The 9,508-nt window shown below is 43.4% G+C and overlaps 1 protein-coding gene across 3 annotated transcripts in view; it reads left to right on the forward strand.

Annotated features, from left to right (window-relative positions):
* LRMDA (leucine rich melanocyte differentiation associated) overlaps positions 1 to 9,508 on the forward strand; it is an 853,545-nt gene that overhangs the window by 483,653 nt on the left and 360,384 nt on the right. The gene's annotated exons all lie outside the window — the stretch shown is intronic.

A 9,508-nucleotide genomic window follows, 5' to 3' on the forward strand; every position in this document is an offset into this window, starting at 1 on the left:
AGGGAAAAGAGGTGTGAGACTGTAGTTTGTGGCTCTGAAGGAATCTTTGTTAAGAAACTCAAAAGTGGAAATAACAGCCAATTTCATTTGGGAAGAAGGAATCTGGCTGTTTTTTTTTTTTTTGGTGGATTCTGGAGAAGGCTGACCTCTAGTGGAAAATGGGATGCAATGAAACAAGGCAATCCATAGGCTGGTGCATCCTGAATTCTTGGTTTCCTCGGCAGGATTAGACTGAGCACTCAAGTGAAATGGCTCCAGGGCGGCAGAGCAGACAGTTGGGTGCTATTTGGTGCCTGGCAAAGTTGGCCGGCGTGTGGCTACTTGGTTCTTACAGGCTGCGTTTTGCTCCTTTGAACCATTTGATCTTTTGAAACATTCCTCTTGTCCTTGGATATATGCACACATGTGCTGTTTGTTGCGAAGACGAGTAGCATGCACAAGAAGCTTAGGATCTGTGCGTGCTCGGTTTTATTCAGGGTGTAGCATAGGACCGATCTGAAAGCGCTAGTCCAGATTTTTGAGATATTATCAAAACTCCACCCATGAAGCTGGGAGGCCTCTGAGAATGAGAGAAAAATAACAGCCATCAACCCGTTAATTCACTGTTAATGAATGCGATATTGCATGCTCTAATACTGATTACATACTGATGTGCCCCTCATCTATATGTGTATTATAGTGATGACTATCATAGGCCTGTGGCCAGTTTGGAGAGGGAATAGAATAGAATGTAGAACAGAGTAGAGTAGAGTAGAGTAGAGTAGAGTAGAGTAGAGTAGAGTAGAGTAGAATAGAATAAGGAATGGAATGGGGTAAAATGGAATGGAATGGAATGGAATAGAATAGAATAGAATAGAATAGAATAGAATAGAATAGAATAGAATAGAATAGAATGTAGGTTAGGATAGAATAAAATATAGGTTAGGATAGAATGTAGAATACAATACAATACAATACAATAGGATAGATTTGAACAGAACAGAATAGAATGTAAAATATAATGTAAAATAAAATAGAATGTATTTTATATTATATTACATTTATTATATTATAAAATATATTTAATAGGACAAGATAGGGCAGAACTTGGAAAATGTGATTGTTTGTTGGAAAACATCCATTTGTAAAGGCAAACTAATGAAAGTGATCCGCAACTATAGACAATACAAGATGTTTAGCCACAAATCCGACATCAACAATCAGCCACTGAGGGGCAGTTTGAACAGGACACTTTTTGATGGCTGTGCAGAACATGTGGAAGGATATTGAGGCATTTCTGGAGCGAGAGGGTACCAAAACAGGGAACTGCTGTAGACGAGGTTTTCCTTCAGAGCTGGGCCTTCATTACGATCTCTTGTGGGAACTTCTCCCTTAGCGGTCATCTCCCTTCAAGAATTCATAGAAATTCTGTGTTGAGGAAATATTCCCTACAGTAGTTAAAATATCAGAATTATGTAAAGTCAAATTAATCTAATAAGAGCTGGAGACTGATAGGTGCCAAGGGAAATGGTGGAGATATCAGGCATCTGGGATTCTAACCAGGTTAGGTAAAGGTAAAGGTTCCCCTCGCACATACATGCTAGTCGTTTCCGGCTTTAGGGGGCGGTGCTCATCTCCGTTACAAAGCCAAAGAAGAGCCACTGCTGTCCAAAGACATCTCCATGGTCATGTGGCCAGCAGGACTAAATGCCAAAGGCGCACGGAACACTGTTTTCTTCCCACCAAAGGGGTCCCTATTTTTCTACTTGCATTTTTTACATGGTTTCGAATTGCTAGGTCGGCAGAAGCTGGTACAAGTAACAGGAGCTCACTCCATTACATGGTGGTAGGGATTCGAACCGCCGAACTGCTGACCTTTCTGATCAACAAAGAAGCTCCGTGTCTTAGCCCCTGAACCACAGTGTCCCTTAACCAGACTACTTTAAGTCAAATGGACTCAAAAGAGGTAGGTGTTCCACACTAAAGTATGGTCACCATTTCTGCTGGCAGACTGTTCTGTGGGCGTGGCTTGGTGGGCGTGGCAGGGGAAGGATACTGCAAAATCCCCATTCTATCCCCACCCCACTAACCTGCTTTCCAGCTCCGTTCTCCTGTGCAGGGCAACCAAAGAAGACCCAGCCAATCAGCTGGGACTCAATGGGAGGCAGAGAAGAGATGGGGGCAGACCCAGGCAGAGGTAGCATTTTCCAGTTCTCTGAACTACTCAAAATTTCCGCTACTGGTTCTCCAGAACTGGTTAGAACCTGCTGAATACCGCTTCTGGTACAGTCCAATAAAAGTGGGGGGACCAGTTTATATATGGAAATAAATATAATAATAGGGCAATCTGCAGTTTGAATACTTTTTGAAAGAGTTGAGGGATGTTGCTTCTATGTCACAGTTTTAGCCTGTTCCTCTCACCCCTTAGAGATGCCTATACGTGCTAGGAACAGAGGCTGTTTTAGTAACATCTTCATAAGCTTCCTCTGCTGGTTGTGTTAAGTAGGAATTTAAGAAGGAATTAGCTAGACTGAAAGGAATGCCATATAGTAGCATTAATACCCCTCAAGGCCTATTTGCATGCAAACCTCTTGTCTGGTCAATCTACAGAAGAAAATTTTTGAACGGACAAATCCTAGAACTGTTGTAGGAAAAAGTAACCCAGCTTTGAAGTGCTAGCAACTTCCTAATCAGCTAATAAATTCAGAATAATACGAATAATTTTACAGTGACCACTATTTTCCTTTAGCATAACATCTTTTGTAAGTTAGTTTCCAAAGAATGCAAGTAACTAAGAACCTTCCCGAGTTTTCCATTCATTGTTTGGACCTTAGTTTATAAGGCCCTTTCTTTCTTTCTTTCTTTCTTTCTTTCTTTCTTTCTTTCTTTCTTTCTTTCTTTCTTTCTTTCTTTCTTTCTTTCTTTCTTTCTTTCTTTCTTTCTTTCTTTCTTTCTTTCTTTCTTTCTTTCCACAGACTTTTGTTTCATTCTGGAGATTCATGCCAATATTCACTGACAGAACTTTTCTTTCTTTCTTTCTTCTTTCCTTAAGTCGTTTTGTTACCTTTCTCAATGAGAGAGATCTATTGGTTTTAAGAGTATTTCATTCCATGGTAGAGAATCCATGGTGTGTAATACTCAGTAGCATTTGTACAGTGGCTTTAGCTATTGATTCCTTTTGGGGTTGTTAAGTCCTAGAAGAAGACACTTTGTGAAAAAAAATTGTCTAGTAATCAATTCAGTACTTAGAACATGGAATAACATGATTGAAAGGGACTTTGGAAGTCTTCTAGTCCAATCCCAGGGGTGGGATTCTACCAGTTCGGACTAGTTCTATAGAACCGATTGTTACGATTCTGCATAGTTCAGAGAACTGGCAAATCTCATCACTGGCTGGCCCCTCCCCACCCCATCCACCCCGCCCAGGAGGCTTCCCTGAGGCCCAGTCCGGGGTGGTATTCAGGAGGGTGGTATCCAGAAGTGGCCTGAGAGCAGAGCTGAACCTTCCTTAGGATTGAAGCTTCTATTTTTCAGTGCAGACTCGGTTTTTCTTGTACCTCTATATCTTGTTTCTGTCTTTTGTTGCATCTTTTCCTTTCCCTCTTCCCTCTCTTCTTCTCCCTCCCCCTTTTATTCCCTTTTCTATCTGATTCTCCCTTCTGTGATCCTCCCTTCTGCTTCTTCCTGATATTATGATTACTTTTCAAATTACTCTTTTTTTTTGGTTGTTGCTTCAGTACTTAAGTTTTTAACTCCCTTTTTTACCCCGCTTAAAATTGCTTGGTCATTGAAGATGGCTTCTTCGTTGTCCTGCCCTTCTTTTTCTGCCAGCATTTCTTGTTGTTTTTCATAGTTCAAGATCTCAATTTCTAAAAATTGAAATATGAAGCCAAAAGATCGTCTTCCCTCTTGTGCTTCTTCTTTTTGTTCTCTAAGTCTCATTTTTAACTCTTCAAGGAGTGATGCCATTTTAAAAAAATTTAAACAACCCCCAATTGATTTTATTTTATTTCATTAGGGTCTTCCATCCAAAGTTCCAGGAATCATCCAATAATCCAAAACTATTTCTTGCTTCTTTTCTCACTTTCTCTTTCCAGGGGCTTTGTTCTCTTCTAACAAAGTTTCAGCTACAATGTATCTTTTGCAAACCTTGTTAAAATTCCACTATCAATTTTTTTTTTTTTTTTGAAGTTCCAGGTGGTCTCCTCCATTTTCCAGATTCCACCCTCTTTTTTCCTTTTTCCCTCCGCTGCTTTCTTTCTTTTTTTTTTTAAAGAAAGTTTTAAAATTATCCAAGAATCTTTATCCCTTTGACAGTTTATTTGAAGCTAGAAATAGCCTATTAATGTCACAGTGGATTAGTATCAATTTCTTATTCGAATCTCTTCTTCTTAATGTTCCAAGTCAGTTAAAACTGTTGATGTTAGAGGAAAAAAAGCCAATTCTGTTTCCTTTCTCTGTCTCTTTCGCAGCTTAAAATCTTTTTTAGGAGTAGTATTAGTCTTTAAAATTCAGGTTCCAGGTACCTTAAATAGACGTTCTCTATTCAACCCGGTCAGTCAAACTTTCTTCTTTAAACTTCCTCCTGCACAATCTTGTCCGGTTGGGTTCTTCTTTGAGGTGGCCATTTCTGACCACTGCTGCAGCCGCCTTTGGGAAAGGGAGTAATGGCCAGCCGAGGAGGAGATATGTGGCTCTCCTCAACCCCACTGATGGCTCCCCCTTCTTCAACACCTCTACGGGGTGGCTTCAGCCCCGAATCCGGGAGGCTCGGGGCGCTCCAGCTGCAAACACGGATCAAAACCACGGATTATCACAATTTTGGTCCATCGCCGAAGAAGCCCAAACCGGAAGTCGGCAGTCCAATCTCTTCTTGAAAGTCTCAAGTGATGGCGCTCCCACAACTTCTGAGGGCAAGGTGTTCCATTGATTGATTGTTCTCACTGTCAGAAAGTTTCTCCTTATTTCCAGGTTAAATCTCTCCTTGTTCAGTTTCCATCCATTATTCCTTGTCTGGCCTACAGGCGCTTTAGAAAATAGCTTGATTTCTTCCTCCCTGTGGCAGCCCCTCAAATATTGGAAGACTGCTATCATGTCTCCCCTGGTCCTTCTCTTTACTAGACTAGCCAAACCCAGTTCCTGCAACCGTTCATTGTATGTTTTAGCCTCCAGTCCCCTCATCATCCTGGTTGCTGTTCTCTGCACCTTTTCTAGAGTCTCAACATCTTTTTTATAATGTGAACAAAACTGGATGCAGTACTCTAGGTGTGGTCTTACTAAGGCTTTACAGAGTGGTATTAGTACTTCCCTTGATCTTGATTGTATCCCTCTGTTAATGCAATTTAGGATTGTGTTAGCTTTTTTGGCTGCTGCTGCACACTGTTAATACTGTTCTCCCAATTCTAGAACAGAGACTGTAAATTTAACTTGCTGTGCTCTACTCGGTAGCCTCTCATGAATAAGTCACCATTTTCATTGGTCTTCTCACCCAAGGCAGCCTTTCTCCAGCTTCTCAGTGACTCTTTCTTTGCAAGGGATAGGAAACCCCCCTGATTCTGGAGGTTTATTTGTTGTATATTTGAAAAGGAAAATCTGAAATGAAGCCATAAATAAGGGGCATTCAATGAGTCTGTTTGAACAGGAAGATCGTGAGAAGTTTCTTCATAGCAGAGGAAGAAGATGGAGGAGAAGGAAGAGACACAAAGAGGAGGAGGAGACACGAGACATAAGGAGGAGGAGGAGGAGGAGGGGGAGAGGAGATGAGGACGAGGAGGAAGAAGAGGAGGAGATGATGAGAAGAAGGAAGAGAGGAGATGAGGAGGAGGGAAAGGAGAGGAGATGAGGAGAGGACAGGAGACAGGAGAAGGAGGAAAAGGAAGAGGAGGAGGGAGGAAGAAGAGGAAAGGAGATGAGTAGGAGGAAGAAGAGGAGGAAACAACAGGGAGAAGAAGGAGGAAAGGAGACAAGGAGGAAGAGGAGGGGACGAGGAGGAGGAAGAGGAGAGGACAGGAGAGGACAGGAGACAGAAGAAAAAGGAAGAGGAGAAAGAGGAGGAAAAGAGAAGAGGAGGAAGAGGAGGAGGAGAAGGAGAGGAGATGAGGAGGAGAAAAGATGAGGAGGAGAAAAGAGGAGGAGGAGGAGGAGGAGGAGAGGGAGAAAGGAGAAAAGAGAAAGGAGAAAGAAGAAAGAAAAAGTCCTCGCCCAAAAAGAAAAATTACAGAAAACTACTAAATCTTTATCACTGGGGTGCTGCACAAAACAAGATCCCTTTTGCCATCTGTAGGGAATTTTTTTTCTTTTTTGCCCTATAAAAGATTTAAAAAAAAAAAACAAGGGAAGAAGAAGTTTTTCATAAGAGAGAGAATTTACTTTTGTCCTGTTGCTTCTATGATCATATTTGGAATGCCTTCTAATGAAAGCAAATGGGAATTATTTGGGTTGAGCTCTGCATTGAGCACACTTTTGTCCTGCCTTTGAAAAAGAGGAGGAAATAAATCTTCCTTCACCCAGGATCTTGCATGGGTTCTTGTCTTGCATCTCTGCATTCCCTTGTTTGCCTCCAGCAAATAATTGGATGTAAATTGGTATGCATGTAGTCAAAGGAAGGCCTTGAAGGGCCAACATCTGTTTCTTTCTCTGGGGCAATGCCATGGCCTTTCAGTTATTGAGGTGAAAAAGTGGGGAATATTCCATCTGCAAGAGATAACAAAGATAACAGCAACACATACATCAAAGTCAAAGACAAGCAACCAAACCGACCTGAATTTGTTAAGAGAGCCACATAATAATTGTGGTGACAAACTCCAGAAATAAATGGATGAAACAATGAACGCTTGATGGAAACCAATACTTTCGTGCCAAAAAGTTGGAGAAAGCCCTTAATCTTAGGGTCAACTTCACTGTAGAAAAATGAATGTAATTATGATTTGGCAGAGTGCATTTGGGGATTTGAGATCTATGTGTATGCTGTACTTTGTTTGATTAGTAGTAATAACCAAGATGATTAGGGGACTGGAGGCTGAAACATACGATGAACGGTTGCAGGAACTGGGCATGGCTAGTCTAGTGAAGAAAAGGACCAGGGGAGACAGGATAGCAGTCTTCCAATATTTATTTATTTATTTGTTTGTTTATTTAGTCAAACAATTATTAGACAACAGGTGTAAGTATATACATAGTTATGAATACATGAAATTGATACATATAAGAAAAATAAAAGAAAGAATAGGACAGGGATGGTAGGCACATTGGTGCGCTTATGCATGCCCCCTACAGACCTCTTAGGAAAGGGGTGAGGTCAATAGTAGACAGTCTAAGGTTAAAGTTTTTGGGGTTTGGGGAAGAAACCACAGAGTCAGGTAGAGCAGGGGTCCCCAACCACCGGTCCGCGGACCGGTACCGGTCCGTGGAACAAGTCCTACCGGGCCGCTGGTTTGCTGGGCGCCGCCATCTTTTTTTGATGAAAAAGTGCTTCCGGTGAGCTTTTCCGGTAGAAAGCTCACCGGAAGCACTTTTTCATCAAAAAGATGGCGGCTCAGCGCCCAGTGAGCTTTTCTGCAGAAAGCCATTTCTACCTGGAAAAGCTCACGAGGCTGGCGCCGCCATCTTTTTGATGAAAAAGTGCTTCCGGTGAGGTCACCGGAAGCACTTTTTCATCAAAAAAGATGGCGCCCAGCTAATGCCAGTACCGGGCCGCGCCATAAAAAGGTTGGGGATACCAGGCCGCGGCATAAGAAAGGTTGGGGATCACTGAGGTAGAGTATTCCAGACATTGACCACTCTGTTGCTGAAGTCGTATTTCCTGCAATCAAGTTTGAGGGGCTGCCACAGAAAGGGGGGGGCTATTTTCTTTCAAGCTATTTTCCAAGGCACCTGAAGGCCAGACAAGGAATAATGGATGGAAACTGATCAAGGAGAGTTTCTATCTAGAAATAAAGAGAACTTTTCTGACAGTGAGAACAATCAACCCATGGACAGAAGTTGCCTTCAGAAGCTGTGGGAGTTTCATCACTGGCAACTTTCAATAAGAGACTGGACTGCCATCTGTCAGAAATGGTGTAGGGTCTCCTGCTTGGATGGGAGGTTGGACTAGATGACCTACAAGGTCCCTTCCAAATCTGTTAATCTGTATCTAGTAGTAGTAGTAATCATTGAATCCAAGTTCGAGATCATTCTTTCAAACATAATGCTTACTATGTAATCCTATTGCCTCTACAGCTACATCTTGAAGCCACAACCTATTTCACCTTCCCCCCATAACTTCCCCTGCATGGTTTGTTGTTGTTGCGAAGTCATGTCCGACCCATCGCGACCTCATGGACAATGTTCCTCCAGCCCTTCCTGTCCTCTATCATCTTCTGGAGTCCATTTAAGCTCACGCCGACTGCTTCAGTGACTCCATCCAGCCCCCTCCTTCTCTGCCGTCCCCTTCTTCTTCTTTTGCTCTTCATTTTTCCCAGTATTCAGCTCTTCTCCAGCAAGTCCTTCCTTCTCATGAGGTGGACAAAGTCTTTGAGTTTCATCTTCAGGATCTGGCCTTCTAAAGCAGTGGTCCCCAACCTTTTGTACCAGGGACCGGTTTCAAGCAGAAAATTTTTGCAAGGACCGGGGGAGAGAGAAGAGAAGGAGGCTCTCGCTGCTCCACCAGCCCAGGGGGGGCTTTTCCTGTCGCCGCAGCTATTCCGAGCGCCCGTTTCACCCCCACCCCCACCCCGCCCGCCCGCGCTTCAATCCACAGTGTCCCGTTCTGCCTGCCTGCCTGCCTGCCTTAGTTTCTGGTTGTTTGGGAGCAGCTTTGGCTGAGAATAATAACTATTCGCCTCTTTTACTCAGCGAAGCTGTTCCGATTCAACCATTAACGAAGGCAGGCAGGCAAGCAGGCAGAAACGGAGCACTGGGTAAACCCGTTGGCAGCCTTGCAGGCGGGCGGGACGGGGTGGGGGTGGGGAAAGCAGGTGCGAGGCGCTGCGGCGACAGGAAAGCCCCCTTCTTTGAAGCAGTTTCTTCCTGGGCTGGTGGAGGAGCGAGAGAGCGACTGAGAGAGAGCTGACCCAGAGAGAAGGACAGGCTTGGTTGCTTCCTCCCTCCCTTCTTTCATTTGTGTCCTTGATCCCTGATCCCAGCAGCATTCACCGAAGGTGAAGAAAGCCGCCATTTTTAAAAAAAAAATTCTTTGCGGCCGGTAGAGAGTGCTCCACGGCCCGGTACGGTCCGCGGCCCGGTGGTTGGGGACCCCTGTTCTAAAGAACAGTCAGGGTTAATCTCCTTTGGGACTGACCAGTTTGGTCACCTTGCAGTCCAAGGGACTCATAGGAGTCTCCTCCAGCACAGAAATTATTGGAGGACAAAAAAAAAATTCTTGCTTCTTCAATATTCCTCTGATCTGGGTGGGGGAGGCAGGTTGGGAATAGCCCAGAACTACTAGACCACCATACAATTCTGCTTGTTTGAAAGTCCCAAAATATTTCTTCACTTAAACACACAGTCTACATTTGTAAGACCCCATGAAACTCTAATAATCCCCAATGGC

Source organism: Notechis scutatus, chromosome 4 (genome assembly GCF_049901735.1).
Source record: "Notechis scutatus isolate UNSWTSFEM ecotype Mainland chromosome 4, rNotScu1.2, whole genome shotgun sequence".
Classification (NCBI taxonomy): domain Eukaryota; kingdom Metazoa; phylum Chordata; class Lepidosauria; order Squamata; family Elapidae; genus Notechis; species Notechis scutatus.